The sequence below is a fragment of the Colias croceus genome, chromosome 12, assembly GCF_905220415.1.
Source record: "Colias croceus chromosome 12, ilColCroc2.1".
NCBI lineage: Eukaryota > Metazoa > Arthropoda > Insecta > Lepidoptera > Pieridae > Colias > Colias croceus.
The window spans coordinates 10,322,622-10,333,093 of NC_059548.1; positions in this window are offsets into that span (position 1 = coordinate 10,322,622).

Sequence of the window (10,472 nt, forward strand, 5' to 3'; positions counted from 1 at the left end):
ATATTTAATTTTATAAATAAATAGTTATTCGCTATTGAAGTTGGAGTTTTATTTTCATCTAATAAATATATGAAGTTTCCATGGCCACATTTAATCAATCCAAAAGCTAAATCTTTTAAATGAAGATTAAACTCTTAAAGTTTGTTGGTATGACCACAGTTTAAAAAAATAGTTCAGTTGTTACAGTAGCTGTAATCGAAAGGTTACGGGATAAGAGTAAAATGTTTAACAAAAAATACTCTAGTTCGTGAAGACAGACATCAAAGCCGGAATGTAGAATCCCTGTGTCCTTACAAGAAAAATATTGGGTTAATAAATCTATTTATAGAAAATAACAAATTTTAAATGTTTATAGCAGAAAATACCAACTTTTTACAGTTCCATCTTACGCACATTAATCACATCAAATTAACAGAATTAAATAAAAACAATAAATAATTTCACGTATATAGATGGCGTTAATATTCAATTAACTACAACGTCTAAATTCACCCTTTGTTTATTATTGAACCCTTATTTACTTTTGATTACAGCGCCATCTCTTGGGTGGTGGCAGTAAACATTAAAAAAATATAAAACGCAGAACAGACTTACCACTGTTTTAGTTCCAAAAAGTTTTTGTAGATGGTTGTTTTACAGGTATAAACTATAAAGGTAATTTAGGTAATCCCTACTATCCCTACTAATATTATAAATTCGAAAGTAACTCTGTCTGTCTGTCTGTTACGCTTTCCCGCTTAAACTTCTCAACCGATTTGCGCAGACAATCTTTAGACCCTGAGAAAGAACATAGGCTACCTTTTATTGCGAAATATGTACCACGGACGAAGTCGGGGCGGACCGCTAGTAAATAAAAAAATATACATGATAAGTAATATATCTCATCGTGTTTTAATATATAATAATATGTTTAATAACACGTTTTCTTAAGGCAGGAGTAGCTAGCTACTAGTTATTATTCTGTGGCAGGAGCAAATGTATTTACCACATTTTCAAAATAGACGAAAAAAAACTAAATTTATTTTAGGTATACCCATATTAAGAGTAGTTGACTCCTGCTTTCCCACCCTCAGGTTATTTTATTTAAATAGATAATAAAAACGACGTGTGGCACTCGGGGACTGACGCGGTAAAGCTATTGCATAGCATGCCTTCAAGCCACACCTCCGTGCCCGCTGGAGTGGGGAGCGTGAGGTTTTTTCGTTACGGAATTTCTGGATTCGGTCCCCGCGCTCAAGGCCCGCGATAGAAGCTATGCAATAGCTTAATAACTTTGGGATTGTTTAATATTTTTCCAAAATATAGCTATCTGCTCTATATTTAAGCTACTTGTCACGATCAAGCAAAACACCAAAATAATAATATAATACATAACAACAAATAGACAATTAATCTTCTTCTATTTTCAATAAATTACTACAAATACAAGAGTTAAAATCCTATATTATTGATGTAGATCAAAGTACTTCATGCTATAATAGTTAAAAGTTGCTTATAATGATGATAATTGTTGAAACAATGAATATTACATTAATATTTTAAAATAACAGTTATAAGATAATAATCATTCCTATCAAGTGGATCTATAAGTCGAGCCAATTTAATAGGCAACATTTGACGTCTATCAATTTTATCTTCGAGGAGAGGTAACCTGCTTAAAAACATCGATTAAAGTGTATTAATCGATACGGATTTGAAACATTTGTCAATCGAATTTATTAATTTATGATGATTTTTATTCACAAGTAATCAATGCATTCGATTCTAGATGTCAGATTTCGATTTTTAGAGTAACGTCTCTAGTATTTAAAAAGAAAAAAGGTTTATTGACACAAAATTGTAGCGACGTCGGTTCTTCAATTCAGAAATTGTTTATTATGTTTAGGATGGTTTATCATTAAAATGAAATCTTAAAATTACTTGTATCGGTCATTATTATTATAAATATGTAATCGTAATTGAAAAAAGTTAAGCAAATGTTCAGTTCTAACAAAACGAAATATCATGTTATACAAGTGTTATACTATGTCGTCGTTACTAGGTTACGTTGTTGAATTTTGTTGAACTGTCAAATGTTGCCTATTAAAATGGCTCTACTATACATGACAGAGAATAAATTCTCTATTCGATTAATGATAACTTTTTCTACTATCAGCTAAGCACATACAAGTAAGTAAGTACCTACGCTACACCTAGACCTACCAATCTGTACTAGACCAGCCTTGCTAAAACCCCGAATCCGACATAACTAGCAGACAATTATACGCATTATACATAAAAATGCGTGACATGTACCCCTCATCTCCGCTATTGATTCACTAGGGATAATTGAGCACACGCGTCGCCCCCACGCGTCACCTCATTTGATTACAACGGAAAAAGCGGCGAAAAATCGAGTAGATGCAGTAATCGGCCCGTTGCTATGGTAACCGATATAACGGGGGTGAAGGTGGCCATGTTGTTTGATGTTGTGGGATATTGTTTGTTTTTTTATGGGGAATAAATTGATAGATATGTGTATTTTGTTAATTATTTTATTTTATTACACTTTATTGTAATATAACCATTAAATAACAAGAAATAATAAAAAGAAAATATATGGGACTAGAAAGATGTAGAACAATTGGCGGCCTTATCACTAAGCAGTGATCTCTGCCAGGCAACCAAGCGTAAAAAAAGCGAAATATTTAGTAATAACTTTTTAATTGAGCTGAAATTAGAAAAGTCATAAAAATAAAAAGTATGCTAAAAAATGAATAATTATATTAATATGATATGGGTATATACAAACAAAACAGTGTAGTGTAGCGCGAGCGTTGCTATTTTATAAAGTGAAAGATTTATACAATATAATATAACTCTGTTGTTGTTTTTTCAAAACTCTATATATTTCCATATGATCTATATGCACAATTACAGCTCTATCAGTCCATCTAGTGCTTATTTCACATACAATTGTAATACATAGCAGAATAAATAAGATCATAATATGTTTTCACAATAGACTATAACTATCTTACCACAAAAAACTTTAGACAGGGCTTATCTTTAAGAGCGGGTTCTCTTTAATCTGGTTTTGTCGTATTTCACATAGACAACTATTAAAGTGACAGATCCCTGGTTTAAAGTTAGACTGTGTTTAAATTGTTTTGTGGTAATATAATAAAAATTCCACTAGTAAAACTGTTATCAAAATAATCGAGTCCCACATATCCTTACTCATTACCAAACGCGTGGTCACTCAGCACATAAATAGATTCCGCACATAATACATCCGATTCCACCCCCACACCCCTCATTTTTGTTAAAAAGCCTAAAACAGCCCGACCCAGTTTAAACCCCTCATGCAGATTAGCTAAAACTACGCATTTTTTACCCCCACGTGGGGGTTCCCCTTTTTTCTCCTAACTACCGAAATGACGGGGGTGCGGGGGTATTTTAATATGTCCAAAGGCACGCTTAGAGTCGAATAGAAATCATAATACCCTTTTCGGTCTGATTTTTAGTTGCGTAATTTCTTTTGATAATTAAATGTAGCTATGCGTGATTTTATAGAAATCGATTTCGGAAGGTGTGTGGGTGGGTAGTTGTTTTTAATTACTGCAATTTTAATTTACCATTGTTTGTTTTAGTTTTCGTATACGTTTTGGAAAATAGATAATAACTAACTAGAATAAACAGATAGAGTTATTTTTTAGGTTAGTTAAGTTAAGTTTTTAATATAAAAAATAAACTTGCCGTTTGTTTTGTACACAGATTATTATAGACATTAAAATTAAGTGTTCTTTTTTCAGAAAATGTAACTGTAGGTATTGTCATAAATTACATATATTTCTGTATTTTAATACTTATTACAGAAATTATGAATATTAAATTAACTAAAAGAAGAAGAACTGCATATAGTTAATATGTCTTTTTATAAACGTTTATTTGCTTTATCAATTATTCTTCTCATCTTGTAATAAGAAATAGTCAGTAGTTTACTGAGTTCCTAAATTTTATTCTACTGATTTCTAGTTAATCTACTGAACTAAATTTCGTTTGAATTAAAATCTCTGAGCTAGCGGACAAGAGCAACTTTTGTCGCCGCAACGATTTTGTCTCTCCTATCAACTCTATGGGCTAGTAAGAAAATGCGCGCACGTAGCTACGCAACACCCGGGAGATGTTTTTGTTAGCCCATAGAGTTGATGGTAGAGACTAAATAGTTGCGGAGACAAAAGTTGCTCTTGCGCGCTAGCTCTTAATTATCTGGAAATATAGCTTTGCGCCCGCAGCTTCCGCCCGAAGCCCGCGTGGCCTTCTAGGAAATTTCCATAGGTCCCTTGACCTATGGCTTCACCGCGGTAAATAGTATTCAGAGTGTATTAAATAGTGTGTAATTTAAGTGGATTTGGCCATTCTTTATAGTCCTTCTATATATAAAACAATAATACAGTTAGTTATAAGCTACATACAGTACTTATATAATAATAATAATAATAATTTATCTTACAAATGGGTATATCATTCTCGCAAAACACACGCCGGGGTCAGAGCCCATAATTATTTGCCGATTTATTAGTTCCCTGCAAACCCTCTAATTCCGGCCGGAGCTCGCGTTTTATTTCTAAAACGATTTTAGATAGGGGTAGGTTTGACCTGTGGTATAAGTGACAAACTTTTGCAGATATATAATTATAAAGGTTTTTTTTCGTATGCTTTTCCGGACTATCTGATAATTGAAAATGCTAAAGAATATTCAAATCGGAGTGATTGAAGATCGAAGGCAATGAAAAATTTTTGTTTGTTCCAAATAATTCAAAATAATAAATAAAAACAAGCTCGGAATGGGATGAGATTCAGGTGATAATAATAACCGGCGGATTGGATTCAATAAAAGCATTCATGTTTATACATATAAGTAAAAATTTACGACTTAAACAGCATCTTCACTTACTTTATTGCAGCTAAATTCAGTGAATAGGTGATATTAAAGTCTAAAGTAGAGAAGTAAAAGAAAGTTATCTATACTTAATATTATAAAGCTGAAGAGTTTGTTTGTTTGTATGTTTGTTTGTTTGAACGCGCTAATCTCGAGAACTACTGGTCCGATTTAAAAAATTCTTTCGGTGTTAGAAAGCTCATTTATCGAGGAAGGCTATATATCATCACGCTACGACCAACAGGACCGAAGCCACGGGGGTAAAACCGCGGGGAGCAGCTAGTATAATATATTTCACCTTAAACTCATAAAAATCTTCGCAGATGGAGAAACAAACGGACAAGGAGGTCATTCTTTAATGACCTTTATCGGTATTAATTTAGGAATTATTGTAGGCAATTATTATACGATATTGTTATCCTCTTACGTTTAAAGAATTATTGTATTGTATAGTGTATTTAAAGAAGTATGTTTTTACTTCTTAAATCTGGCGCTTATTATAACTAGAGCTATACCATTCTGAAAGAGTAGCTACAGATATTCTTATCGGCTCTTCTTTGTAGATATTGCTTTCTGAACCGATGGTATATATTAAAAAATGGATTTTAACGATTAAAAAGTCTTCAAAAGGAAGTCTACTTGAATGAATAAATGTGTGAGTTTTACTTGCTTGACGAGCTTTTTTATCCTTATTGTGTTTTTAATACCATTAATATGATTATTTTACGATAACAGCGTATAACTTACACCAATTACATACCGATCCGATATGTAAAGAGCTATGTCGCCCTGAGGCATCGTTACACACTCCAATAATGTTTTTTCCTATCCCAACAGTATCTGTGCGATCAATATGCTTTGACCATATTTTTATAAATCAAACATGTATTTAATTACTCCCCTCTCTTGGGTGAAATATTTTGGTTTTATGCTGTGAAAAAGTGTTAATACCATAAAAATATGCAATTATACGTTGATAATGTATTTTGCTGTCAAAAGTTCTAGCTACTCCTGATAGATGGCGCGGGCTGTGCCTTTGGTGACTTAAATCGGAAAGAGAATCCTTGGTTTCTGAAATATAACAGTATTTAAACTGAAGGAGTGGGAACTGGGAAAAATAATCTCTGAGGTGTTAGATAATGTCTTAAAATTAAATGGTCTTCACCTTTCTGAAGTGAGTTAAGTAGTAAGTGGTCTAGTTAGTTTATAATGTAGTAACGGTAAAGCAAAGAATCCTAATTTTAACTTATTCTAATTTAATTCTAATTTAATTCAATAGTAGGTAGTAGGTGTTAATTCAATATTTATAGGTAGATTAATGATTTGCGGAAGAATTCTAACAAATACCCGCGGCCCCCTCATTAAAGCGGCTCGACGGAACACAGTGGGGTTTTAGTCGGTAAGAATCCGACATAACCCACGGCTCCTTCCCCGGGGGCCGTGGGTATCTTTGGAAGATTTCCCCACTATAAAAAAAAAAAAAAAGGTAGATTAATGATCAATATATTGAAATCTTGATCAATCAGCCGCTTTGTTGTCAGAGGTAATACGAGTTTGTCAATCTATAGATGTATTTCAGATCCAAACTTTCTTCCAGTCCAGTATCCTATCCTACCAGGTCACAGTGCTTGACGTTTTTGCTTCATTTACATTCATCAGGTATCATCATCAGAGTAGGTATTTCCATTCAAATACAGGTAAACATTGAGTAAACCATGTAGGCAAAGATGAAGTACCTATCTCCTTTCCAATAAAAAAAAATATCAAAATTCGTTCATAAACGGTGATGTTATCGGCGAACGCACATAAAAAAAAATATATACGCTCGAATTGAGAACCTCCTCCTTTTTTGAAGTCGGTTAAAAATGGTAAAAAGCACGCGGTACGGTAGCGCTAAGACTTCTTTGCAGAAAATAATCTATTTAACTTCTGTAACAATTTCGATTCTTTCAGTAAAAAGCTACATTATTGGCAAACCACATACTTAGAAGAGCGGATGCCTGAAGGTTTCTTGGTTAGTTTTATGGTACGGACAATCATAAAAACAGTCACACGGATACAGTAACATGTATTTAAAGAAAGTCGATAATTGAAATAAATGTCAACCCTATAACCTAGATAACACGGGAATACTTTTCTTCTCAAACTAGCTTCCGCCCGCGGCTTCGCCCACGTGGTCTTTTGATAAAAGGTAGCCTACGTTCTTTCTCAAGGTCTAAAGATTGTCTGTGCCAAATTTCATCAAAATCGGTTGTGAGGTTTTAGCGGGAAAGCGTAGCAGACAGATAGACAGACAGTTACTTTCGCATTTATAATATAAGTATATTATATATGTATTTATAATATTAGGATAGTAGGGATAATAAGCCTTTCCTAACTTTTATCCCTAACCTTTCCGGTGGACCGAACAGCTAGTACCTACTAAACAAAATAAAAATAAATACATAATACATTTCCTAACCTAACTTTTCAATTAAAGGATTTTTGAGGGTCCGGGGGCTGCGGGCACTCGGACAAATATGCGAAAAGGTCGCAAATTCGATTATGTTATATACAAGTTGGGTTTTATCTGTGTTAATTCATGGCGATAGGGTTTTAGGTCTCCTTTGTTTAAGTTGTTGTTATTTATTTAGTGTGTGGTTTTTATTTTAGTTTGTGTATTGTGTTTTAATTCCTTATAGTTTAAAAGTTTTTATTTTTTCAGGGACTCATAAAATGTCATCAATATAATACAGCGTTTTGGAGATAAGACGAATAGTAGATAGAACCATATCATCTTTAGAAGTTTCGATCCCAGTGCAAGTATAAGTTTTATAGAAAATAGTTGCATGAAAATGAAAATTATATTGAAATGTGATGTTTTATAAGTATTCATAATTATTATTTTTAAACTCTTACCAGCTATCCAAATCGCTAAATTCTCGATTGCTACTCTTTTTTAAGTCTTTGTTAATACAGTACATTGTAACTGAATTTATATTTATTCATTTCATTCTTAAATGCAGTTTCATCAAGATAACGATGTATGCAATGTTAAACTTAATAAAGGGTTAACATTGGCACAGTTACACAAATTATAAGTTAATTTAGGTTTCAAATTAAATGAGGCAGCAATAATAAACTTGTTTATTGATTAAAATCATAATTAAGTTTCTTTCTACCATTTTAACTGACTGATGACTCTACGAAAGAACTGCATTTTATAGTTCGTTTAGATAAAGGAAAACGTGAAGAAACCGGTATGCCTTAAAACCAAGTTTGAAGAAATAAACTATACCAAGTACGAAACCGCACTAAGCCAGCGTGGTGGATTACGGCCTGAACCCTCATAGGAGGCCCGTGTCCCAGCAGTGGGACCAAATATGAGCTGATGATGATGTTGTTTATTTTTAATTATTTTTCCTATTTTATATTAATTATTATGCTTTAGGAAACATTGTTAGTTGTATTTTGTAGTGAAACTTCTTAAGGCGTGTTGAGAGTAAAATTTCTAGATCGCGTCATGGCAATAACGTCACGTCATGATCATGAAGACGTAAGGCAACGATTTTGGTATCTTTTAATCTTGCCAAAGAAGTTTCACTTCTGACACGTGTGCTCGGCGGCACACACGCTCTTTTTTATAAATGTAATAAGTTTAACGTATATAATCAATACATTTTGTACCTATAATTATGAAATACGAGACATCGAACTCACATAGGTAATAATAATATGGCAGTTCTGAGAAAATGGTAAGAGAATATACAAAAATTCCAAATATTTGATTTCATCAAGGTACCTTACTAATACACACACAAGTACACGCTTTACATTATTATTAAAAATGCACTATTTTCTAATTACACCTAAAATTTATTTCAAAAAGACTGCACCTAATAATAATAATTTGGCTATTTCTAAGAACGGGGTGCACAGCTGGCGTGTCCTTGGGCCCTTGCACGGGATTAGAAGCCGTAGTCCCTCGGTACATAGCCCTGTTTCCCGGAACATGCCGCGGGGTCATCGGCCTAGGTAGCCGAATTCGAATGCACTAAAAACTTTAAAATGGCGCACGACCTGTTACTGTAACATTACTCTATGCCAGTGCATGGTAACATTTGGTTGGTTTCATTTATTTTCAATACATTTTCTTTACATATAGTTGAAAATATGCACTACTAGCTCACACCCGCGGCTTCGCCCGCGTTTTCTAAGAAAAACCCGCATCGGGAACTATGCGTAACTATCCTGTGTAATTACCGGGATAAAAACCTTTATGTTAATTCAAGTAACACATACAAGAAGTAACAATTTGCTGGAAGCTGTGAGTTTTAGTTTTATTTTCTAGTATTTAGACTAAGTACCTACCTATCATTAAGAAAATTCGTGTGTAGGTACCTATACATTCATGAAATCTTTAATTGAAATTTGTACATTAATACGACTAATAAATGAAAATGCATGTTGATAGGACTGGATATAGATATAGATAAATCGAAGAAATTCAACTTCAATCATCTTAATCTCTGTGTCTATCTCTATAGAGTTGCTGTTTCAATGATTCAATTCATCAATTAATTGCACGACAGATAATCACTACATAGTATAAAACAAATTCGCTTTCTCTGCCCCTATCTCCCTATATATGCTTATCTTAAAAACTACGCAACGGAATTGGATGCGGTTTTTTTAATAGATACGAGTGATTCAAGGGGAAGGTTTTTAGTATATAATTTAATAAATTTGATTGAAGGTTTTAGACAAAACGGGCAAAGCCGCGGGCGGAAAGCTTGTTACATATAAATCTGCTACATATAAAAATAGATAAAGCGTACAAAAAATGGGAAGTTTTAAAATGTAAGAAACAATGCCCTTTAGAGAGTACCCCTAGGGACTTAATTAAGACGTAGCTTTAGAGACGTCTACACTCTACATCTATCTTCTAATATATAAAATTCCCCTGTCACAATGTTAGTTACCATTCTCCTCCAAAACGGCTGGACCGATTCTCATGAAATTTTGTGTGCATATCAGGTAGGTCTGAGAATCGGCTAACATCTATTTTTCATACCCCTAAGTGATGAAGAGTAAGTTAGAACAACGTTTGCCGGGACAGCTAGTATTTATATGATAAAAGAAAAATAGTTATTTGATTTTGATGTGTAAAGATAAACTTAACAATTTATTTATTCAAACCATATTGCTCTAGATTAATTGCAAATTAAGACTTAATCTAGGATAAATTGTTACAAACAGCTGTCTTATCACTAAACAGCGATATCTTTCAGACAACTTGTATTCTTGTGTGACGTAGGCGAGAATTTCTAGGGATTTTTCTTTCGTTTTACTTTGTCACGGTGCAATCAAATATCAAACGAGCAAATGCTCATTCTAACCCCACTATGTATATTTCTTTAAGTGTAAACAGGCGTAGAGCATTCTTTCGTTGTTCTTAGTTCAAAAGGTTCTATGCAATGTTCTAATACTGAAATGTTCAGTCTGAACAACACTGAATACGAGTTTTCGTTTACACTAAAAGATCACGAAAGAATGCTCTTGATCTAGC